Here is a 26,244-nt window from a genome sequence, read left to right as displayed (position 1 = left end):
TTTGTGAACAAGTACATGATCAATCCTAGAAAATGTTCCACGTGCACTTAAAAAGAATATATATCCTATTCTAGGGGGTTGTAATGCTCTGAAAATATCCACTAAATCTAATTTTTCTATTGTATCATTTAATTTCTCTGTTGTCTTCTTTATTTTCTTTCTGGAAGATCTGTCTAGTGATGTTAATGTGGTGTTAAAATTTCTGACAATGATTGTATTCCCATTAGTTTCCCCCTTTATCTCTGTTAGTAGTTGTTTTATGTATTTAGTTGCTCATGTTGGATGCATATATACTAATGATTGTCATATCCTCATCTTGTATTGTTCCCTTAATCATTATAAAATGTCTTTGTTTATCTTTCTTTATGACCCTTGTTTTAAAGTCTATTTTGTCTCAAATCAGTACTGTTACATCTGCTTTTTTGGCATTTCCAGTTGCATGGAATATCCTTTTCCATCCATTCACTCTCAATCTATATGTGTCCTTCTCCCTAAAGTGTGTCTCTTGTATGCAGAATATTGAAGGTTCTTGTTTTATTATCCAGTCTGCCACTCTGTCTTTTGACTGGAGGATTTAGTCCATTAACATTTACAATAATTAATGATAGATGAGTGTTTATTGCTATTTTGAACTTATTTTTGCAGTTGATTTGGTATTTCTTTTTTGTTCCTTTCTTCTTCCTTTTGTGGTATGGTAACTTTGTTTTGTATCATCTTGGATTGTATTTAGTTTTTGTGACTCACTTGTAAGTTTTTGGCTTGTGGTTACAATTTTTTGTAAGTTTGTTAACCAATTACTCTAACTGTGTGTACTAAACAGATAGAAATGTAATCTCAAACCCATTCTACCAAGAATAAAATATTAAAAAAAAAAAAAGAAGAAAGAAAAAATACTCTATATTTTCTTGCTTCCCTCTCCCACTCAATAATTTAGATATCTTCTTTTACAATTTCATGTTTATTCTATTTGTAATTCATGGTAGTTATCACCTTTCCATTTATGAGTTCTCATTTCTGTAGAATCCTGCTTCTTTTCTATTTAGAGTAGACCTTTCAATATTTTTTTTGCATGGGTTTAGTGTTGCTAAAGTCTTTTAGTTTTTGCTTCTCTGTGAAATTCTTTATCTCTCCTTCTATTCTAAAGGATAGCCTTGCTGGAGAAAGTATCCTAGGCTGCACCCTTTTTTTCATTAAGAACTTTGAATATATCTTGCCACTTCCTTCTGGCCTGTAGTGCTTCTGTAGAGAAATCAGCTGAAAGCCTTCTCTTCTAACTCACTCTTTGTTTTTCTCTTGCTGCCTTTAGAATCATTTCTTTATCCTTCAGTCTGGCCATCTTGATTATGATATGTCTTTGTGTGGGTCTCTTTAGGCTCTTCCTGTTTGGGAACCTCTGAGCCTCCTGTGCTTGGGTGTCTGAATCCTTCTTTAGGTTTGGGAAGTTTTCAGTCATGATTTCTTTAAATACCTTTTCCATCCCCTTTGTTCTTTCTTCCCCTTCTGGAGCCCCTATTATGCATAGATTGGCATGCTTTATATTATCCCATAGGTTCCTTACATTGCTTTCATTGTTTTATATTTGTTTTTCTCTCAGCTGTTCTGATTGGGTACTTTCTGTTGTCCTCTCTTCTAGGTCACTTATTCGTTCCTCTGCATTATCTAGCCTGATTTTTACAGCCTTTAGGTCAGATCTCATTTCAGCCAATGAATTTAACAATTCTAATTGGCTCTTCTTTATAGCTACATATTTTGTTTTTGACATATTTTATGTCTCTAAACACTATCTCTTTTAGTTCCTTCAGTAATTTGATCACTTCTTTTTTGAAATCTTGATCTAGTAGGCCATCAATGTCTATTTCATTGATCGTTCTTTCAGGGGATTTCTCTTGCTCTTTTAATTGGGAATACTTCCTCTGCTTTTTCATACTGCTCATATCTCTCTGGCACTGTGGCTTAAGGTATATCAGTTATCTATTGTGGTCCTTAAAGGAGTTTATTCATTTATCTATCTAAAGCCTATGTGGAAATAAAACTTAAAAACGAGAGAGAGAGAGAATTTTAAAAGAATTGAGGAAAAGAAGGTTTGAAAACAGTGTATAATCAGTAATAGAAGAGCAAGTTGAAGCAGAATAGCAGTCGAGTTGAGATGTCTTTTAAAAGCCTTAATAAAATGAAGAAAAATATCAAAACACAATATTTAAAACCTGTGAATAATCAATAACAGATCAAAACCAAGAGAATTAAAAGTGAAATGAGAAGTGTAAACATAGAGAACTGTTTAAAAACTAAGGATTAATAAGGTAATAGAAAATAAAACAGATATAAAAAGATTTAAAAAACAAAGATGCATTCTCCTAGAGACTGTGCACTCTTAATGGTTTTATTGAGAGGTGTTTGTGTCTTCACCCTGTTTCACAAACTCAGCTTGCTCTGTTGGCCCCTTCATCTGTGCTACTCACAGTGTCCGTCAGCAAGAATATCGTGCCCCTCCAACACTGGGTCAGGTGCTGCTCTCCTTCGAGGTGGGCAGGTGGGTCACTCCCCCTCCAGATGTCTCAGTCAGTGATATGCCATTTGCTCCATATGTGGGCTCAGCTTCAAGAATAACAGCTTTATGGAGATATAATTCACATACCATAAAATACAGCATTTGAAAGTGTGCATTAGGGTTTTAAGTACATTTCAGGGCTTTGTAGCCATCACCCCCAAAAGGAACGGGTAACCTTTAGTAAGTCAGTCCCTAACCTTCCTTTCCCTTAGCCCCCAGCAGCCACCACTCTACTTTCTGCCTCTATGGATTTGCCTGTTCTGGGCATTTCATATAAGTAGAACCATACAGTATGCCGCCTTATTTGTTTGTTGTCTTTCATTTAGTGTGACGTTGTCTAGGCTCATCCATGGTATAGCATATATCAGTACCCAAATTCCTTTTTGTGTTCAAATAATATGCCATTGTTATAAATACTCCACATTGCTTGTCCATCCATCAGTTGATGATGAATAATTCTGCTGTAAATGCTCATGGACAAGTTTTTGTGTGAACACATATTTTCAGTTCTCTTGAGGATATATCAGAAAATGGAATTGCTGGGATTTATTCTACTTTTAACATTTTGAGGAATTGCTAAAGTAGTTTTTAAAGTGACTGCATCATTTTATATTTCCAGTAGTAATGTATGAGGAGTCCAGTTTCTCCACATCCTCATCAACACTATTTATTACCGGGTTTATAGATACATATTTATATATCCTATATCATATATATTTGTCATCCTATTTGGTATGAAGTGGCATGTCATTGTACTTTTGATTTCTGTTTCCCTGATGACTACTGATGTTGAACATCTTTTTATGTGCTTATTTCCCATTCGTATGTTTTTTTGGAGAAACATGTATTCAAATTCTTTGCCCAATTTTATTGTATTTGTCTTTGCATTGTCACATTTTAAGTCTTCTTTGTCTATTCTGGATAAAAGTCCCTTATCAGGGAAAATATTGAAAATAATTTCATCCATCCTGTGGATTGTCTTCTTACTTTCTTGATGAAGTCCTTTGAAGCACAGAAGATTTTAATTTTATTGAAGTCCAGTTTACTTGATTATTTTTCTTTTGTTGTTTGTGCTTTTGGTGTCATATATTACAAGTATTTGTAATCCAAAGTCCTGAAGATTTTCTCATTGTTCATTTTCTAAAAGTTTTATAGTTTCAGGTCTGTGATTTATTTTCAGTTAACTTTCTTAAATGGTGTTAAGATAAAAGGTCAGTTTTCTTTCTTTCCAGGTGTATGTGCAGGAGTCCCAGCATCATTTTTGTAAAGATTATTTTTTCCCCATTGGATTGTCATGGCACCTTTGTCAAAAATTAAATGGTTACGTGTAAGAGATTGTTTATGGACTCTCAGTTCTTTTCTCTCAATCTATTTTTCTGTCCTTTATGCAAGTACCACACTGTGTGGATGAGTTTTGTTAGTGAGTTTTGAATTTGGAAACTTCAAAACTTTGTTCTTTTTCAAGATTGTTTTGACTATTCTGGGTATCTTGCATTTCCATATGAGTTTTAGGATCAGCTTGTTCATTTCTGCCAAAAAGCCAGAGTTGCATTGCATCTATAGTTCATTTTGAGGACAATGGCCATTCTAACATTAATAAGGCTTCTGATCCATGAACACAGAAGAGCTTTCCATTTATTTAAGGTCATTTTTAACTTCTATCACTAGTATTTTATTTTTCTATATACAAGTTTCAGTATTCCACATGTTTTTCTTAATATTCCTAAGTATTTTATTCTTTTTGATGCTATTGTAAATGAAAATGTTCCCTCCATTTTATTTTTAGGTTATTCACTGCTGTTGTATAGAAATATAATTACTTTTTTATATATTGATTTGTGTCTTACAATTTTGGTCAGACTGGGTTATTAATTTTAATAGGATTTTTTTCTTTTCTCTCTTTTTTTTCCTTTTTGGATTCCTTGTGATTTCAATATATAATATCATGTCATCTGGTATCGAAACACTTTTGTTTGTTTCTTTCTAATCTAGAGGCTTTATTTTCTTTGTCTGTTTGCTTTGACTAGAACCTCTAGTACAATGTTGATTGTGGGAGGAAATAATTCAGTCTTTCAACATTATGTATCATCTTTACTCCAGGTTTTTCATAGATGTTCTCTGTCAAATTGAGGAAGTTCTCTTCTATTTCTAGTTTTTATCCATTTTTCTATTAATATGGCATATTACATGAATTGACTATTGTTTGTTGAACTGCCTTTGCATACCTGGATGCATCCCACATAATTGTGTTCTATTTTATATGTTACTGGATTGGATTTGCTTGTATTCTGTTGAGGATTTTTGCATTTATATTCATAAGAGATAGTCTTTAAATTTCTTGTGATGCTTTTGTCTGGTTTTGGTATCAGTGTGATACTAGTCTCATTGAATGAATTGGGAAGTGTTCCCTCCTCTTTATTTTTAGACGAGTTTGTGAAGCATTGTTTTCTTTTTTTGTTTGTTTTTATTTTTGTTTTTTCTTTAAGTAGTTGATGGAATTCACCAGCAAAGCCATACAGGCCTAGCATTTCTTTGTGTGAATGTTTTGGATTGCTATTTCAGTCACTACTTACTGTAGGATTATTTGAGTTTTCTATTTCTCCTTGAATTAGCTTCAGCCATTTATGTCCTTCTAGGAATTTATCCATTTCATCTAGATTATCTTATCCATTGGCTATATAATTATCCATAATATTCCCTTATATTCCTTGTTATCTTTGTAAGGGCAGTAATGACATCCTTCCTTTCATTTCTCATTTTAGTAATTTGAATCTTCTCTCTTTTTTTTAATATTAGCTAAAAATTTGTCAATTTTGTTGATCTTTTCAAAGAACCAACTTTTCTTTTTGTTGATTATTCTCTGTTGTTCATCTATTCTCTATTCCATTTATTTCTGCCTTTAGTATTTTGATTAGAATGTTTAATTCATTTACATTAATGTAATTTCTTATCAGGTTGAAGTTACATCTGCTGTCTACTTTCTATATGTCTTTTTTCCCCATTCCTCTATTACTACACTTTTTTGTACAAAGTAAGCATTTTCAAGTGTGCCATTTTAATTTGTTGTTTATTTTATATTTTTCCTCCTCCTCCTCTTCCTCCTCCTCCTCCTCCTCTTCCTCCTCCTTACTTCTCCTCCATTGCCCTGGAGATTATAATTAACATCTTGTTTTAAAGCAATCTAGTTCACATGAATGCCAACTTAATTTCAATAGTACACCAAAACTTTGCTTTGGTATCAATCTTTTCCCTCCCCCCCTCATGCTGTCACTGTCTTACAAATTAGACCTTTATGCATTTATAAGTGCATCTACACAGTTTCATAAGTATTGTTTTATGCAGTTGTCCTTTACATCAAATAGAACAAAACATTTACATGTAATACTCAATTAATAATGTTTTATTTTTTTACTCATGTAGTAGTGCTCTTTATTTTTCAGGTGAGTGTCCTTTCATTTACACCTGCTGGACTATCCTTAGTATTTCTTGTCGGGTAGGCCTGCTAGCAATGGATTGTTTCAGATTTTGTTTTTGTAGGAGTGTCTTAATTTCTCCTTTAATTTTTTTAAAGAATCATTTTGCTGGCTATAAAATACTTGGTGACAGTCTTTTCCTTTTATTACTTTGACGATACCATCCCACTGCCTTCTAGTCTCCATGGTTTTTGATGAGAAATCAACTGTCTTACTGAGGAGCCTTTGTATATGTTGAGCCACTTTTGTCTTTCTGCTGTCAAGATCCTTTGTTCTTGTGTTTTGACACACTGAGTCTGATATGCCTATTTTAGATGTCTCTACGTTTATACCACGTGGAGTTTGTTGAGCTGCGGGGATGTACAAATTAAAGTTTTCATCAAATTTGGGAAGTTTTCAGCCATTATTTCTTTATATATTCTTTCTGCCCCTTTTTTTCTCTCCTTCCTTCTTGCGCTCCCATTATGTGTGTATTGGTATTGTTGATGGTGTCCCACCTATCTCTGACACAGTGTTCATTTTTTTCATTCATTTTTCTTTCTGTTCCACAGACTGGATAATCTCAGTAATTTTAAGTTAACTGATATTTTCTTCAACAAGTTCATATCTACAGAGAAACCACTCATTGAAGTTTTCATTTTAGTCATTATGTTTGTATTTCTAGAATTTCTAGTTGGTTTTTAATATAAATTTTTTATTGATATTCTCTGTAAAATGAGATGTTCACATAATTTAATTCTTTAGGCATGGTTTCTGTTAGTTTTTTGAACATATGTGTAATTGCTTATTTATGTCTTTGTCTAGTAAGTCCAGTGTCTGGGCTTCCTCAGGGAGTTTTTATTGACTACTTTTTCCCCTCTGTTATGGCCAAACTTTTCTGTTTCTTTGTACATCATGTAATTTTCTGTTGAAAACTGGACATTTAAAATATTACAATGTGGCAGTTCTGAAAGCCACATTTTCCTCATCTCAAGGGTTTATTGCTGCTTCCATTGTCATTGCTGCTGCAGCTATTTATTTAGTTATATTCCTGAACAAATTCTGTAAAGTCTGTATTCTTTATCATGCATGGCCATGAGATAGTGTGTGTGAAGAAAGCCTAGTTGTCATCACTGTAATAATGATTTGACAGTGATTTCTTTCAATGCCTGGAGCCAATCGTTTGAGCTGATGCCAGGTGGCTGTGTGTCTGCATGCTGTGGTATGCTCTCAGCACCGGCAGGCAGTCTGTAGCTCTTCCATAGCCTTTAGTTCTTGCTTATGCAGAACCTAAAGTTCAGCCAGAGTTGAAGGCTTAAGGTTGTCTCAGATCTTTCCTTGCCCTGTGCCATACATGTGTACGGCCTTCTACAATTCTCAAAATTTTTTGGAGCTTTTTAACCCTACCTTCACCCCCAGAAAGTCTCATTACTCAATTTTGCCTTCTAAGTTTCCTAGTCAGCATCTAGTTAGCCTCTACTGGTCCCGCTGTCTCAGGTGGTTGTAATGTTAAATACTCACTGCTGATTGTTTCCCCCACACACTCTGGGGACAGGCTGTTTGCACAGCATGAGTTTGTGATAGGTCAAATAGTGACAGCTTTCTGGGGGCGGATTTCTTGGGTAACTTTAAATCACTACTGCCCCTACCTTGACTGTGAGACTATTGCTTTTAAAGGCCACCATTTAGGTTAGGATACAGGGATGGGGTACATCAAGTTACAATGCCACAAAACTCACTATCTTTATGGAGATTTAGCTGTTTTTTTTTTCTCAAATAAACAGTCCCCAGATTGCTGGAAGTCTTGGTTTAATTTCCAGAGTTCTACAGAGGTTAATTTTGACAAATTTTGCCATTGTCATTGCTTCATAGAGAAGTAAGTTTTCCAAGATGTTTACTCAGATATTCTAGAAGTGTATCGCATTTGCATTTGTTTTTAACTGAGTTACTTGCAAGACTAACTAATTCTACAGCTCCAGCCCCATTCACATAAGAGTCCACCTGCATGGCTTCTCCTACAGGGAGCAGTGCGCAACCTGTTGTCAGATTGTTTGTTTTTATTAAAGTGAAGGGTTTTTTAAAAATATCCTCATGAGTAGCCTTCTGTCATTTTTACAAGTTATGAAACTTCCACTAGTCTGTAGCTATTTTTTCCCCTCACTTTTCGTTGCTTTAATGAAGTTCTCACTTTTAAGGATTTTCAGTATACCAGTTTGTGGATGCTGATCACACGGGTGAGGCATTTAACTACTGTCTAATCCTCAGTCTTTGCTCTGATTCACTGTCTAGAACATCTGAACACATCTACTGTTCCCCGTATACCAATGGATGCTAACACCCCTAATTAAAAGTATGCTTTTTAAGTAAAGCAAAAAATATTAACTTTGACACTGGAAAAGACAAATCTCAAATTTCCTTGCTGATCTTGCTTTCTGTGATCATGAGCTACATCATGATTTTAGAGCCGGCAGGCATATTGAGCTACTGATTTTATTTCATCAGATTTTAGAATGCAGAGCACATTTCAGGCCCACTTATAGCACCATATGTGTATCTTTAAGGATATGTACATATGATGATGTCTTTATAATAAGTACCTTATTTTAAGTACCTACTACTGTTAACCACATTAAGGAAAGCTTGAAACTGCAGTACTGAAATTTCTCATACCACCATCATCCCGTAGCATCTCTTTTGCACTTAGATGTTGTGTGACAGAGTATTTTTCTTCTCCCTAGAAATGATCAATGTTGAACGGGGAAAAAAAACCCTCTTCAAATAAATATACTCCAAATCACACACTTATCTGAACAATGGCCACAATTTTAGTCCACACCAATCCATCTACTCATACTGACTCAGAGTCCTCAACATAGACAATCCACCCCTGAAGTCAGGGTCCTCAGCACACGTTTTATCCCCTCCCCATTCCTTGTTGATTCTGACCTACTTTTGTCCAATGCGTCCTGCCAGTCTCTTCGCTGCCTGACTGCAGTTTTTAATTTTTACCTTTGAGTTCCAGGCTGCGCCTAGTGATTTCCAGAAAAATCACTCATCAGGAGAGGTGGGGAGGATTTCAGGAAGCTGTTAACCTAACTCACTTGCAGATAAGTGAGTGGCTATTGTGAGCATTCTTCTAGATATCTGTCATGCCGGCTGCATCCACCCCAGCAAAATAACGTAGCTCCTCCAACCACCTCTGCCTCCATTCATCTGGGTTTCTGCTTTAAGTGACACATGCTGCTGATGGGCATTATATATATATATACATATATATATATTAATTGAAGTATAGTCAGTTACAATGTGTCAATTTCTGATGTAGAGCACAATGTTCCAGTCCTTCATATTCACATATATATGTATGAATTCCTTTTCATATTTTTTTACTAAAGTTTATTACAAGACATTAAATATTGTTCCCTGTACTATACAGAAGAAAATTATTTTTTAAATTATTTTTATATATAGTAGTTAATATTTGCAAATCTCAATCTCTAATGGGCATTTTTAAAGCCACATTTGGAACCCTTGTTGCAGAAGAGTCTGAGAAATATATTTTCAACCTCATAGCCTTTTGGTTAGGAAGTTGGAATAAAGGCTGAGCTGGCTCGCCTTCCTTGTCTGCCTTTGTGAGTAAAGGGGTCTGGAGTTTCAAGGCCCAATGAAATGTCCCAGCCCTTCAGTAGCAAACTCTTAAAGCAACCAAAATGCTCCCATCTACCAGAGCAGGACTTGTCCTTAGACACTGCTGGACATAACCACTGACGCTGTCTAAAGCATCGTCTTCATCTGGTGCACACTTTCTTTAGATGTGTAATATCCTGATTAACAGGACAAGCTGGTTTGGATTCCCAAGGTCACAGGCAGCCTTCTGCCTGACTTTGGTGTATATATGTTCATTGAAGAGTCCTCTCTCAGATCAGCTAGAGCTGTCTGGTGTGTGGTTTGCCAGAGAATGTGGGTACAGTGCTCCCCAACAGAGTGCTGCCGGTTGTTTTATTGCACGAAGAGAGAGAGTAAAAGAGACAGAACAGGAAGTTCTTGTCCAGCCTCAAACACAGTCACCCCCGCCCAGGACTCTTGCTCTGAGCCACACAGCAGTGCAGGTCAGCAGTGATGTGGCCCCGGTGTACTCCAAAACATGGTGTAGTTGTACTGGGCTATCTGTGTCTTTCATGGGCCATGCAAAGTTCTCGGCTTTGTGAAATGGGGAACTAAGGAACTCCCACCCATGGCTGTAGCTCCCAGGGTTTGCACCCTTACGGGTTTTGAGGATTTGCTGGCAACTCATTCTTTTTCACAGGGTCATTTCTCGGTTAAACTGCAGTCCTGTGACTTCCTTATCAGAACTGCTCCTTACGTTCGGGATTTAGTGAAAGATGCCATTTTAGCCTGTAAGTTCATGTTCATGGAGGAGGAGGAAGACAGCACAGATTAGAATTGCTGTCTTGCTTTTTTTTAATTATTGTTTTCATAAGCCGTCTCCTGTTGTCGCATAGACACTGAGTAAATGAATGACTGTTACACTTCCATTTGAAGGATGAGGAAAATGACACTCAGGGAGAGGAGGCAAAATTCCTGAGGTTCCAAAGACAAAAAGGGATGAGCACAAAATAAGATCCCTGCAAATTTCTTGGCTGTCATCAGCCTTTAGGTCAATGACAGAGTGCCGTGTGTAGTAGTAAACTTGTAGCGTGCATTTAAAAGGGTGCAGATGTTCTTGTTTTGTTGATGCAATCACACTGTTTTGTCTGGGACTCTGAAAAAGAGAAATGGGTTAGAAAATGTTGGTTTCTCATCCTTGGTCCTTCCTCTCCCTCACAGATATGGACCCTTCAATCTGTAGCAGGAATAAGACAGCCCCAGCCTTTCCGTCTCATGAGATCAGTACTCATTCATTTCATTCTTGCCCACCTGTAGGTGATAAAGCACAGCGTGATTTTCATGTCCTGCTTCACTGATTCTTGTGAAATTAGGTGTTTGAAGATAGAAACTCATGAAAGGAAGCTGATTTTTTAATATAAAGTGCAGTAATTTTCTTAGCAGAGAAGGAAATTGAGGATATTCTTCATTGAAAATCAATAGAGATTTCAAGAGCATCTGTATTTCTGATGCATAGATTAAAATGACAAAATCTAGAGGGATTACAGAAATACAAGGAAGATACCAAAAGTGTCTTTAAAGAGCTTTTCTAAGACTGGGCTTGTAAAGAGACTGTTAGTTGACAGAGACCCTCTTCTCATCCATAGTCCCTCTCCTTAGGTTGGAAAGGGCCAGCATTTCCCCTGTGTGCAGTCCTGGTGCTTCAAGTGAGTTGTAGTTTAGGGCGGTGCACATGGTGCTGCCTTCAGTTTGTCCATCGAAAGTAACCCCTGGCAGTCAGAGGGCGAGTGTGTTGCAACGACATGAACCATTCACCGTGCTCTCCGGGGTCTGTGCTCATCTCAGCTCATCCCGGCTCAGGTGATGGCAGAGCAGAGAATGGTGGCAAGAGGTCAGCCATGAGTAGGAGGGAGCAACTGGAGTCAGCTTGGAGCCAAGTGGCTAGGAGTTCCAAGTTGAATTCCCAGGACTTCCTACAGTTCATTCATTCAGCTAATACTTCTCAAGCACCTGTGATGTGCTGGTGTTTCCTTTGTGAACAGAACAAAATCCCTGTCCTCATGAATGTGATGTTCTAGTGGACATAAGAAATGATAAACGCAGAAGCAGATCCAGGTCAGGACACATGAGTGTTGTTGACTTTAGAGTGCACAAGGTGAGATCCTTTGGGAAGGAATGTATGATACAGGAAAATTTGGGGGAGAGGATGGCCGAATCCCAGGTCTTATTTGGGTCCCTGAGATGCACCTCGTGAAATGTGGGTCCTTGGTTTGCACAGGAATGAATCCAAGAGAGAGCCACAGTTCAGTAAATGTAGATTTATTCAGATAGATATATACTCCACAGACAGAGTGGGCTGTTTCAGAAGGCAAGAGAAAGGCCATGAGGCGTGGGGGTTGTGTGCTCCAGTTTAAAGTAAAAATAGATACACACTCCTCTGACATAGTGTGGGATGTCTCCCTCAGCAGAGAGAGCAGCCACGAGGTGTGGTTGTTAGTTTTTAGGCACTCAGGATTTTCATATGCTAATAAGTGTGAGGATTATTCCAACAGCTTTGGGGAAGGTGTTGGGATTCCCAGGAATTGGGCCACCACTCACCCTTTGACCTTTCATGGTCAGCCTTGAACCTGTCCTGGCACCTGTGGGAGTGCCATTTAGCATCCTACTGTATTTCAGTGAGTGTGTATTGAAGCTCAAGATCTACTGGGAGTTGACTTTTCCACCGTCTCGGTGCTAATGGCTGTGCCATCCTTTTAATGGCTGTGCCTGGCCCCCTTCCCTCCTGTCTCATGGAGGAGCTCAGGACTGATTTCACAATTGCAGAGCAGGGGACAGAGTGGAAAGAACTTCATAAGTGGAAGGTGGAAGGCAGTGTTGGTAGTAGAATTCTCAAGTCAATTATAAAGTAAGGGTCTTCTGTTTGCTGGGGGTACCAGGTGTCACATTAGTGAGCTGTGAGCCTTGGGGACTTCAGTGAGTGGGTGGCTCACTGTGTATACTGTGTTGCTTCTTAGGCGGCCCGAGGACAGTTGGCTTATAGGTGACCCATTCATTCAAGCAGGGGTCTCTTTGGGGATTTTCTGCACTTGAGGATAACATGGGTCACATGGGGGGGCAGGACTGGCCAGTCACAGCTTGGTCCACAGTCACCTAGTGCCCTCGTGGCTTTCATCCCATGGATGTGTCACCTCCCCCTCGATGGGGACAAGGTCAAAAGTGTTGGGGCAGCTTCTCAGTGGCGAAGGCATTGCTCTCCAGACCCAACACTCAACAGCATGGACCCCTGGTGTTGGCCACAGTCTTGGCTAGATGAGGCTGTTGGGTAGCTGAGCTCATGGGACGTGGGTGCCATGCTTCCACTCTCACCAAGAGCTCTACTTTTGAAGGTTCTGGTCAGACAGCCACAAATACTCCCTAGCCCATAAACAAAGAACAGTCCCTTTTACTCGGGGAAGGGCACACAGAAGGAGAACGGATCATCCCGAGAGCAGGAGAGGCCAAATCAGTCCTGCCATCAGGGGTCTGACAGATGAGCCAGCTCAGTTCCTCTTACTAGTTGTTTAGTTGGAGGATCTGGGGTATTTGGGTGACAAGCAAGTGTCAGGAAATAGTACACGAGGGCTTTGTAGATTTTCTGGTCTGGTGTTAACTCACCCCATTGTAGCTGTTGTGCAAGGAAACAAAATTTGGTGGACAACAGGCCATGGCCTCTGCTCCCTGGTGGAGCCAGGAGATTACAATGTTAAGAACGACTGCGGGGGCATAATTTCTATGTTGAGAGGCCAGATGTCCTTACATATCTCTCATACTGGATGTCTAATTTGCAAAGGGAAACTGGATTTCATGCAGCTCTCCAGCCAAGGAGGAGACCACAAGAGGTCTCTCTCACCAACTGTGAGCTCTTTGCCTCCACTGACAGCAGCATCTATAGCAAAAAGCTGGGCTGCCACCTGCGTTTCCTTGTAAACATCCGAGTAGCCACAGCAATGACCTCATGAGCGATGGTGTGCCCAAGGAAGCGCTGTGTGGGACAGAGGGAGGAGTGCCGGGGTCAGACACCGGGAGGGCAGGCAGGCAGTGAGGACATCTGTGCAGCGCAGGCACCATGGAACTGAGCCAAAGGGAGACGAGTTTTGGAGCAGGAAGCCTGGGCAGTGCCGTGTTGTTCATAAGAAGATCCTGGGCTCTGGATCCAAGAAGTCATTGGCTTGATTCCTGATCCCAACCCTCATCTTGGGCAAATGTTTGAAGCTTTCTGTGCCTCTGTTTCTTGGTGTCCCAATTGGGGACAAAAGTAGCAATTACCTCTGAGAGTCAGGAGCGCCTTTATAGATGTCATTTCATTACGCTCACAGCAGCCCACGAGCACGGTGCTAGGTCCCCCGTTTTACACGTGGCAGATGAATAACTTTTAATCAGTAATCACGCAGCTAATAATGGTCATAATCAGCATTTGAATTTGATCCCTGTGTCCAGATTATTTCTATTCTCACTCAGTATTACTGGAAAACTAGTAACGTCAGAACAAACACTGCTGGGAAGTGGGTGCTTGAAACATGTTTGTCGTCTTCACCATTGGGGAGTGTTGAGTTCACATTCCTCACTGCCCGTCCGAGGCCCTCTGCGTCTCCGCTTGCCCCTGGTGGGGTCTGCAGGGCTCTAGGCAGCTTCTCCTTGTTCTCTACCCCCAAGACTCTCTGCTCTCTGCAGGATGATTCTCAACCCTGACTGCTCGGTAGAGCTAATGTCTAAAAACAAAAAAAGGTGGGGAGAGTACGGCTCAGTGTTACAGCATGTGCTTAGCATGAAAGAGGTCCTGGGTTCAATTCCCAGTACCTCCATTAAAATAAATAATGCTCAATACTCCCCACAAAAAGAAAAGAAGTATTTAAAAAATAATAAACAGTACAAAGGCCCCACTCCAGGCTGTGGTGCACTATTTTTTAAAGGCTCCCAAATGCATCCCATATGCAGGAGGGTGAGAGCTATCCCTATACACTTCTTGTGAGCTTGTCCACTCACACCCATTAGCCTCTTGAAACAGTAAAACTACTTGGCTCAGCCTAGAACTTTCTCCTGATTTCTAGAGTTTTATTTTCCTACTGCACATCTCTCCTGGAGCCCACAGGCACTCAGCCAGAACTGAATCAGTTGTCTCCTCTCATGACTTGCCCCTCTTCCTGCCCTTCTTTTTTTTTTAACATTTTTTATTCATTTATAATCATTTTACAATGTTGTGTCAAATTCCAGTGTTCAGCACAATTTTTCAGTCATTCATGGACATATACACACTCATTGGCACAATTTTTCTCTGTGATTTATCATAACATTTTGTGTATATTTCCCTGTGCTATACAGTGTAATGTCGTTTATCTAGTCTACAATTTTGAAATCCCAGTCTATCCCTTTCCACCGTCTACCCCCCTGGTAAACACAAGTCTGTATTCTCTGTCCATGAGTCTATTTCTGTCCTGTATTTATGCTTTGTTTTTGTTTGTTTGTTTGTTTTTGTTTTTTAGATTCCACATAATAGCGATCTCATATGGTATTTTTCTTTCTCTTTCTGGCTTACTTCACTTAGAATGACATTCTCCAGGAGCATCCATGTTGCTGCAAATGACATTATGTTGTCGGTTTTTATGGCTGAGTAGTATTCCATTGTATAAATATACCACATCTTCTTTATCCAGTCACCTGTTGATGGACATTTAGGCTGTTTCCATGTTTTGGCTATTGTAAATAGTGCTGCTATGAACATTGGAGTGCAGGTGTCATCCTGAAGTAGATTTCCTTCTGGATTCAAGCCCAGGAGTGGAATTCCTGGGTCATATGGTAAGTCTATTCCTAGTCTTTTGAGGAATCTCCACACTGTTTTCCATAGTGGCTGCACCAAACTGCATTCTCACCAGCAGTGTAGGAGGGTTCCCCTTTCTCCACAGCCTCTCCAGCATTTGTCATTTGTGGATTTTTGAATGACGGCCATTCTGACTGGTGTGAGGTGATACCTCATTGTAGTTTTGATTTGCATTTCTCTGATGATTAGTGATATTGAACATTTTTTCATGTGCTTTTTGATCATTTGAATGTCTTCCTTGGAGAATTGCTTGTTTAGGTCTTCTGCTCATTTTTGGATTGGGTTGTTTATTTTTCTCTTTTTGAGTTGTATGAGCTGCTTATATATTTTGGAGATCAAGCCTTTGTCGGTTTCACTTGCAAAAACTTTCTCCCATTCCGTAGGTTTTCTTCTTGTTTTATTTCTGGTTTCCTTTGCTCTGAAGAAGCTTGTAAGTTTCATTAGGTCCCATTTGTTTATTCTTGCTTTTATTTTTTCTAGGAGAAAATTTTTGAAATGTATGTCAGATAATGTTTTGCCTATGTTTTCCTCTAGGAGGTTCTTGCCCTTCTTATTTCAGGGAATGGCACTATAATTTAGACACTGCCAAACCCAGAAAGCTGGCCGGCATCTTTGACCTCTTCCTGCCCTTCCATCACACCTGTGGCCAATCCGTCCACCTGCTGAAATGTTTTCTTCTCTCTCCTCCTGGCAGGGCCTCAGCAGGCCTTCACATGAACCTGCCAATAGTCCTCCCTGCCTCTATCTTGTCTCTTTCTAGATCACTTTGCATGTCTCCTCTACCTTGGAGGCACACAGAGTCCTTTGTGATGTACACCTGTGATCTCTCCACCTGGTTGCCTCATCTGCCTCCCACACCCTGTGCTCGCTTCTAGACTATTTACAGTTCCTGGAAGGGACCTGGCTCTGTTTGGTCTCCCTCCTTTGCATGCGCAGCTCCCCAGGGAGAAATGGCCTTAACATTATACCTTCACCTGATCACTTCTAGGGCATCTCAGAACTCAGCACAGTGGTTCCCTTCTGTGGGAGAGCCTTGGCTACAGTTCCGGCTCTCTGCCCTGAGCACCCTCTGCTGACTGTTAACCAAGCCCTCTTAACACGCCTCCTCAGCCATCACTTCACTATGAGTCCTGTACACCTAGGAGCTCCCGGAAGCAGGGACTGTGTCTTTTTCCTCTTTATTCTCAGAGCATTGTAGAGACTCAGATACAATGGTGGAGGGAACAGTGGTTATTCTGCAATTTCTCTAGAGTTGGGGCCTAGTGGTAACAGTCTGGTGGGAAGAAGGGCTTAGGGAATTTACCCTGAAGCCACATTTTCAATTAACATTTCATGTTGTTTTTGTCTGCTATTTAAAGTTATGAGTCTTAAAACAGAATGACGATTTCTAAAAATTACTTTACCGATGATTGAGGAAAATGGCAGTTTTCCATATTTAAGAATATTATTTTAAGTTTGTGTGACTGTGGTGGTGGAAAATAGAAATGCAGGGGCTACTAAAGCATTCTCATCCCCTTCCCCACCCTCAGGTCCTTTGGACAGAAGAGACAGAGGAATGTGAGGAGAAGGCTTGGAGGGTGGACAGTGCAGTGCTTTAAAATTGTGACAGTTACTTGTGCTTTTTTTAACTTTTTTTTAATGGAGGTAATGGGGCTTGAACCCAGGACCTTGTACATGCTTAGCACGTGCTCTACCACTGAGCTATACCCACCCTTCCCCCCGATATTTGTGTTTTTAGTGGGCATAATGTGCTGGTAGCAGGTACTTTAGCATCAGACACAGTCACCTGCCTCTGACCATCACGTTAATACCTTTCCCCTGAGCTAGAGAGCTAGTCTGTTCCCAAAAGTTCAATAAATTATCTACATTTTCTTTTTTCTTAAACAAAATGTATTAACTCATTTTTTTTAGTATCGCCTATAAATATAATGTGATTTTATTAACCATTTACCAAAGTGTTAAGTGTAATAAATATTAAGTACAGATTTCTGAAGCATCAGTCATCACTGAAGATCCACATTCTGCTGTTCTCTCTCTCTGTTAGTCACCTTACTTTTGGAGTTCTGAAAGCAGCGCCAGGCAGAACTTGAGTACAAATGGGACACGGTTGAGCAGGAAGAACAAGTCCGACTAGAATAGGAGGCGCGGTGTCCCCACTTGGAGATAGATGAGATTACCCAGGAAAAGCGGTGATGTTTAGATGCACTTTAGTCTGTTTACTTCTGGACTTGTCAGCCTTGGCTGCATGTTGGAATCACCAGGGGACCTTAAAAAATGTTGGTGCCTGGATTCCACCACTGCAAACTCTGATGGTACTTAGTGGCCTGGGGTGCATTCTGGCATAGGGAAGTTTTTAAAGTTCCTCTGGTTATTCTAATGTGCAGCCAAGGTGAAGGAGCACTGCCTGGAATGGTGGACACAGAGGAGAAGTGAGGCCCTTCCTTCATAATAACAGTAAAAAGGGGGAAAAGAAAAAGACTGGTATAAGTGTATAAGAGGCATTGATTTGTATCCTTTCATAACACCAATAAAAAAATGCAAAATATAAATTAGCTGCAATGACACAGATGTAGAAGGAAAGACAAATTGGTTTTTATAGTTGACTCCCATTTTTTCACATGCACCTTCATTATTGCGGCCTCCTTTTCATCGTAGACTAGGTGCCCCTTTGTCTTGAACTAAGTCCCGGTCACTGCTCCCCCTTCCTATTGGGATGTGCACAAAGAAGCATGACTCTCATCCTAAAGTCAGAGAAAGGGTAGAAGAAGCAGGGAAACATTTGTTGAGGTGCCATCAGTGTTTGAGCAGTGTTTGAGCTAGTCATTTTACATAATTGGAAATGTAAATTTATTGCTGCCACTCCTGCTGCAAAATTAAAAAAATAAAACTGTATATCTTTGTATCAACATTCTAGAGCTATGAAAAGATGATTTTTGAGTCATTTGTATTATTGCTTCTTTCCATCAGCTGAGATAATTTAGAGCTGTTTGTTCTTGCAGTCAGCAGGAGCAGGACAGAAGGTTATGAGCATGAATAACACTTGGAAAAAATGCTTTTATTAGGAGCATCTGAAAATGTCTCCAAATATAGATTTAATAAATGAATCACAGATCTACAGAATGTTGGCACTGAAAAGATATGGAGAGAGCAGGTCAAAATCCTCTTTTATAAATGGAAAAAAATGAGATTCAGCTACCAATAGAAAGTGACATTTATCTTTTACAATGTAATAAGCTTCTAATAATCCCCATTATGAATAGCTCCCATTGTTTACAACTGAAGATGGGGGTAAAAGCATATGTTGGTGAAAGACTGTACATTCAGAGATGAAAGCTGAATCTTAGACAAAATTAGATGTTCATAATGCTTTTGAGTCCTGAAAAACAAAAACTTATCATATTGGCAGCATACAAAAAATACTGAAGAAAAGTTTTTGGTCATTTAAACTGCCAAGTTTAAATTTAAAATTGCCAGCTAATTAGTTTAAATTTTCATTGGAACATGCTTGTTGAAAAATTGAAGATGAAGACTCATTTAACTTTATCATTCTTCCTTATTTAAAAAATTGCCTTTTTTTTTAGTTTTTTTTTTTGAAGTATTTTACTTTACTTGCGAAAGCATGCTCCATTGTTTAGAGAGGCCAGCGTTGTGGTAGTGAGATCTTGGGAATGAATTTGCCTAAATTCATATTTGAACACAGCAGCTTGCTTCCTGAGTGATCTTGGACAACTTAAATTCTCTGTGCCATAGTTTCCTATAAAATAAGAATAAGAGAGTTGCTTCTCCATGACAGTGGTAAGGACGGGTCGAAGTAATGTACAGAATCTACTTGGAAGGCTTCCTGGCACAGAGGAAGGGCCATGTACTTAGTTACAGCTATTATTATACTATATCTGGTTTTATAATCCAGTTAAATCTTGAGTCTAACTGATTTCATCTCTTAAAAAATTCTAAATATAAACTCTAAAATGGAAACTCTTAAACTTCATAGTTGTAGCTAATTAACACATAAAGCTCAACCAAGAAACACACAATGGAGACCAGTTAGCTGCAGACACCTGTGACTCTTTCTGTCCTGCACAGACTCTAAGCTGTCACTACCTTCACTTCTGAAATCAAAGGCAAGCTAAGGAATAGAGCTTTAAATCTTGGCCTTGTCAAGTGCTCAGACCATGGCAGGGAAACAGTTTACTGTTCACATGTGCATTTTCAAAAAATAGTATTAAAACGAATACTGTACATATTTTGTTGTGTGATTGACATCGGTTAACAGAAAAGAAAAGAAAAAAAAACAGGAAAAAAAACCCATGCATTTACAAACAAGGAGGCAATGTCTGAAAATTATTATTTTTTTTATGTTTAGGATTTAGTGACCAGTTAGGAGAAATAGCATTTCATTGGTGTAATCCCTTGATTGACTAAACTTGTTTTTTTAATAAGGAAGAAGAGCGTGTTCCATTTACCACCTGGGGAAAGTGTATACATATAACCCTTTGTGCAAATGCTCTTTTTCTGGGTAAGAACCTGCCACAGACTTTTAAAATCTAATGTGAATTGCTGAGAAAACTGAAAGTCAAGTTGGGAACTATGTAGTCTCATAGAGAAAACTTTTTCCAGAGAAAATCTGAGCCAATGCAGGGCGCCACTCTGGAGGTTCCACAGTCTCTTCTGCACACAGTGCTTCCCCCAATTCTTTTCACCTCATTTGTTCAAATCAGATCAGTGGTTTAGGATTCTCCAGGGTCTGATTAAGAGACCAGATGGAGGCATTAAGATTTCTAAAATTTTCCAAGTGTAACAACCTAGGTAAAATGTCCAAGAATAGCCTAACTAAAGGATAGTAGGAACTATCAAAAAATAAAAGTAAACTACTGAAAGATATAAAAGATGCTTTAATCACATGATTCTAGATTAAAAGTTCATATCTCCAAAATATCAGAAGTTATAAAATTCATTTGGGTTTATTGTGAATAAAATCATATTAGCAATATAATAATTAATAAGATAATGAGAGTTTTACTAGTTCAAGAATAGCCAGATTAGAAAATAGGGCAGGAAGTCCAGATATGGGCTCTGATATCAATAATAATTTACTATAAGAGATGGAAGGCATTACAAATCAGGGAGATAAATAAAGGTTATTCAGTGAATGGAACACTTGTTAGCTACTTGGGGGGAAAAGAAAAGATTGAAATCATACAGTGAACCATATATTATGATAAATTCCAGAAACATTTAAAAAGTAACACAAATAGAAAAAGAACTAGAAATAAATATGGATGAGTATACAACCTCTAGATGAACAGTAAGTTTCAGAGGAAATTATACAAAGATTTCCATGCATCAGAAGCATCCTAATTTTAAACAAAACACCAGAGGATGTTATTTGTTTACAAATCCGACAAGGGGCTAATTCCTTCAATACATAGAGAGTTCAGATCACTTCAAATGTAACATCAAAATATCTCAGGAGCGTAGAAGGCAGAGAAGATGAACACACATTCACAAAGGAAAAAATAGATGTCACACTTCAATGGTAATTCACTCAGTGCACATCAAAATGAAATAGTTTTCCACCTCTCAAGTGACACAGCTCTGTTTATGAGGATGAAATGTCAGTGATCACCAATCCCATGCCTAGGTTACTGGATAATTTTTGTGAAGTATATTTGATTTACAATGCTGTGTTAATTTCTGGTGTACTCCTCAAGCCTTCTTAGAAAGCAGTCTGGCAGTTGATATCAAGAGTCAAAAATATTCATATGTTTTAATCCACTAATTCAGCTTTGAAAAAATTTAATCAGGAATTATTTCAAAATGGCAGGGAAAAGTCATTATGAATGCAAGTCACAGACATACTTTTATATGTATATATATATATATATATATATAAAATCTCAGCCAAAATATTCTTCCAACTCTTCACAAAGTAGAATAGTATGCAGCCATGAAAAAGTGTGTCCATGAAAATATTTTATGACATGTCAAAGTGTTATGCTTATGATAGATTTGAGAATAAAATTAATATATAAAATGATTTGTAATATACAAACAATGCACCGTTCTGAAGAAATTATGTCTATAGGTCAAAGCATTATTCTTATTTTATTTTTTATTCATTTTCAGAGTTGGAGTCTTTTGATTGTAGGTGACAAAATCAATCTCCAGTGTGTTTAAACAACAACCAAAAAATGGGGATGCATGGGATTTATTGGTTCCTGTAAATGAAAACCTCAGGTCTGAGGTCTGGCTTCAGTCAAGGAGAGATACTCTAGCCCAGATGATGTCAAGGGCTGCTTTTGTCCTGTCTTCATTCTGTGTCCAAAGATGTCTCAGCATGTTGCTTCTAGGCACGCAGCATCCCAGATCATCCATCCAAACCAAGACAGGTCTCTTTTGGCAGCTTCCTCTCTTAATGGAGGAAGCTTATGGTTCACATGGGCACCAGTATGTATCTCTTCACATAATAGTGGCTCTTCCTGGGTTATTTGCCAATTCTCCAATCATGTGAGAGGCCAATACTATGAGGGGTATTATTTGTCTTAAACCAACTGAGATCTACTTCTGGTGCTTCAGAAAGAGTGGGTCAATCGAGGTTAAATCACAGGACTATAAACAAAATAGAGGTTACTTATCCTAAAGCAAGTTCTGGGTCCTCTTCTAAGACTGGGGACAGATCCAGGACAGCAGTTCTGTCCACTACTGAGTACTTTCAAATTTTCTTTAATGAGCAAATGTTACATTTATGATCAGAAAAGATGATAAATAAGAAGAAACTTGAGGAAGGAGAATGGAAAGCTTTCCTGTTTCTTAAGAAATATTGAACCCATTAAGTGCTTGGAAGAAAAATGGAAATGTGTCAAGTTTGTAAAAGTTCTGAAATGAATTAGAATTGATTTTACAGACCATGTAGGAGACAGTGCTATACAGTTAGTGTGTCTTTGGGTTCTTTGAGTATTTCAGTACTTTCACTGAATAGTTGCTTGATTTGGGGCAAATTGCATCATCTCCACGTGGCTGTATTTCCTCATCTGTAAAAGAGATATAATATTACCTTCCCCACAGGGTGATTGTGAGGATTTTGAAAAATAGATGTGTGCTGAAGCAATAGTAAGCATTTAAGGATTCTTAACTATTATGTTTACTTAATACATAATTAAAAAATTATTATGTAGACTTTTAAAAATGCATAGTATTTAAATGGCCTATATGTGCTGTACAAGAGAGGAAGGCTTAATATACCTTCTATAATACATTTTTCTCAGCCTTAACTAATTTTCACATTTAATCACACACACACCAAAAAGTTATTCCTTTCACAAGCATGAAGATTTAACTGAAGAAAAGGATGATGAAAGAGAGTAGAGGAGAAAATAAAATGCTTTCTCTACAATCTGATGGCTTAAAAACTAAGTAAAACACCTTTTTAAGACTTTGGTCACCATATTCGTAGCTAATACTTAGGTAGAGTTTTTCACATGCCTGCGGTTAATGTTCCAATTGTATTCACAATTAGTAAATAATTGATTCATCATAATAGTCCTATAAATTGCTATTGTTATTCCCCCATTATATGGGTGAGGAGATTGAAGCCACAAGAGGTTAAGAAATTTGCACAAGGCCCCACAGCTAGCATCGGGAGCTGGGATCCAGATGCAGGATTGTGGCTCCAGGAGGGACTTGTAAGCACTCCCTCTGCTCTCCCCTGCAGGTGCAAGCCAGCCGCCCGCTGCTGTAAATAACATGATGTGGTTCACTTAGTCCTGAAATTCACATTCTTTGTAGCTTTCTCTCTGGGGCAGCCATCAGGAGCAGCCAGGGACACTGAGTACATGCTTCTGGACTATGACCAAGAAGGTACATGGAAGGAAAACTGTTTAAAAATGGGATCTTTAATGCGCATTCTTCAGTGGCCAGGAAGAAACCTGCCTAGTGAGGAACTGAAACCCTATTAGCCACGTGAAATTATGCTTCAGACACCCCCGCTGCCCTTGGGTCCACACAGTCAGAACTACAGTGGATCAGGGACATGAATCTTGTGCAAATGCAGGGAGTAGGAATACCTGCCATTTTAAGATCTCAAGGAGTATGAAAAGCATGTGAAGCTTTCATCAGCAGAGACCTGCTGTCACTTCCACTGTTTCCCTCAGGGCATGTCCACAGCTTCACTGGTTCTATTCAGAATGAAGACGACAGCTAGCACCTGCTGAACCCTGAATCAGTGATAGGTTCCCCCTTGAAAGGAAGCATATCCCCTTCATGGGTTACAACTAGTTCATAACCTAAGTAATTCTACAGATGTAGAAGGGATACTTTCATTTGTTCTGCTATCACAGACTTCCCTCCAAAAGAACATGCCACCAGTTGCCCCATTTTCACCCATTAAAATATACTTAATAGGCTTTCTTCTTTAGTGCAGTTTTAGGTTTACAGAAAAATTCACAGAAAGTGGAGTTCCCATATATTCCCTATGCCCTACACACAGCTGCTACTGCTGCCAGCGTGTTACATTAGTGGATGCACTCATTCTTTTTGACATCTTTCATTCGTCCTCCACTAAAATTTAACATGCCTGATATTCACGTCTCTTATGGCATTTACGTGCTATTTATATCACTTCTCACGTTTATGTGAAGTTTACAACACATGCATGTTTTCTGTTTAAGCTGGGTTGGGGGCAAGTTTTCTGTGTAAAAATACGATCATTAGTGAGTCTCATGCTGCTGGGTTTTTGGGTTGTCAGGTCCTGTTGACCATTGCTTCAGTTATTGGGATCATTGTCTATGGACTTTCAGTGTTCATTGTATTTCCTGCAAAACTTCCCAAGAACCTGAGTGGAACAGACCCAATCCAAAAGTACCTGACTGTGCAGGTGGGCCACGCCCATCACTGGTTCCCTCATCAGTTTTATCATCTTCATGACCCTGAAAGCCATATATGAGAAAGTGACAGTCATGATGACTGACTCTGATAAGCTCCTCCTGCAGCTGAGATAATTTCTACACAAGTTTTAGAACCAGGTCAAAACAGAGATTATCTTTTAGGCACTTCAATTGCAGTACATTACACTCTTTAGTTAACTTCAAGTGTAAACGTATTTTCTCTAGCCTATATGAGAAGTGAATTAGCTCCATTTTTGCATTAGTAAAAGGGACAAAGGTCCCTTTAGAATGTCCAAGCTCTGTGTAAATATGTCAGTGTTTAATAATAATTTCAATTATATTAGATAATGTACCCTATTGTTGAAAGTAAATAGTCTCTGTATTGCAAATAAGTGGAAGAGGGTTGTGGTTCCAGAGGCAGATTTGCTTGCGCGTTACAGAGAGGACAATTAATCACACTGTTATGTGTCTTCCCCCCATGCTGTTCCTGTTAGTGTAGCTCCATTCTCATCAGCTGCGGCTTCTATAATAAATGTTTCTTCTCTCTGGCTTGTATCCCACCCAGCGGCTTAGCGGCCTAAGTTAAGTGCTACCCACACGTTGCATGTGGCTGGGTGGTTCTCCCAGTGGTCTGCTCAGTGGTCATCTTCTGAAAATACTAAGACCAATTCAAATTCTGAACTAGGAGGATGACCGTTTTATGTTCCCCAAATGTTTCTAGCAAGTTGCCCCGTGTTTTGTTTTTCTCCTTCAATAGTCCTACCTTACTGCTGTTCAGGGAGACAAGAGAATATTATTTAGCAGGATGTTGAGAAGTAGCTTTCTTTCAAATTACACCTGACAGAGGACAGTTCTTGCCCATTGGATACTGTTGTGCTTATAAATTTTAAGGAACGGATGACTTTTTTTTTTTTTTGCCTTGTGGGATATTTCGTTCTTAGTGGGAGAAACTCTTACAACAGTGTGTACAGTTGGAATTAACATAGTGGATATGTTAAGAAATTCAAAACAGCTGATATGAAAACAGTGTGAATTGTGTATATATATATATATATATATACATATTTAGCGTGTTAACTCATGTGTCCGTGGCTTTGATTAGGGTCTCAAAGCCGTTCACAATTTTGCAGACTTAACTTTTCTTTATTCTAGCTGCAGAGCTCCCAAGGACCAGACTGACTATGAGAACAACCCAGCCATGAAGGTGTTCTTGTTCCACTTTGTCAACTACTACTCCTCGTGTTTCTACATCACATTCTTTAAGGGCAGATTTGTGACTTATCCATGAGATCTGATGTATTCCCTGTAAAAATACAGAAATGAAGAGGTGTGAATACAGCTTTGTGTTCTGACAGTCTAACCTGTTTCAGGTTTTCTCTTAGTTGCCCAATGAAGAGTGTCTTTACTCTTTGTTCCTTAGATTCTTTTAGGCATAAAATAATGACTTTATTTCATGTTAGAGCTATCTAAAATTTAAATGAGATTTTCTTTCTAATATTCCAGTGTGACCCAAGTGGCTGTCTCCTTGAACTGATGGCACAGCTGACTATAATCATGGGAGGACAGTCCATCTGGAATAACATACAAGAGGTGTTACTTCCGTGAGTACTCAGTCATGTGATCTTGGGGTGAGAACGGCCCACCGACCCACGTCATTTTCCTGCGTGCCCATCTCTAAAACTGGGGAGACTCTCTGCTTAGTAATGTTCTCCAGATAAGAAGATCCAGCCAACAGTATAAACGTACCTGCTGTTTAATAATTATATTTAAATACCTTCCTTTTTATGTTTAACATAAATCCTCAAGTGCTATAGTCTCTGCTTATTAGCCCACCACTGGGGACTGATTGATCAGAGCCCATTGAGAGATGGCCCTTTCTGGGGCCATGAACTAAGTTTTCCC

The 26,244-nt window shown here is 38.9% G+C and overlaps 1 long non-coding RNA gene across 1 annotated transcript in view; it reads left to right on the top strand.

Annotated features, from left to right (window-relative positions):
* The window catches only part of LOC140694229 (uncharacterized), a 53,962-nt gene that overhangs the window by 14,816 nt on the left and 12,902 nt on the right, over positions 1-26,244 (top strand). The window contains exon 4 of the long non-coding RNA XR_012069977.1: positions 25,846-25,943. This is a non-coding gene — a long non-coding RNA (uncharacterized lncRNA). The remainder of the gene's footprint in view (positions 1-25,845; positions 25,944-26,244) is intronic.

This window comes from Vicugna pacos, unplaced genomic scaffold, assembly GCF_048564905.1.
Source record: "Vicugna pacos unplaced genomic scaffold, VicPac4 scaffold_20, whole genome shotgun sequence".
NCBI lineage: Eukaryota > Metazoa > Chordata > Mammalia > Artiodactyla > Camelidae > Vicugna > Vicugna pacos.
The sequence above is the reverse complement of the archived record's forward strand: the minus strand, read 5'-3'. Positions and strand labels throughout refer to the sequence as shown.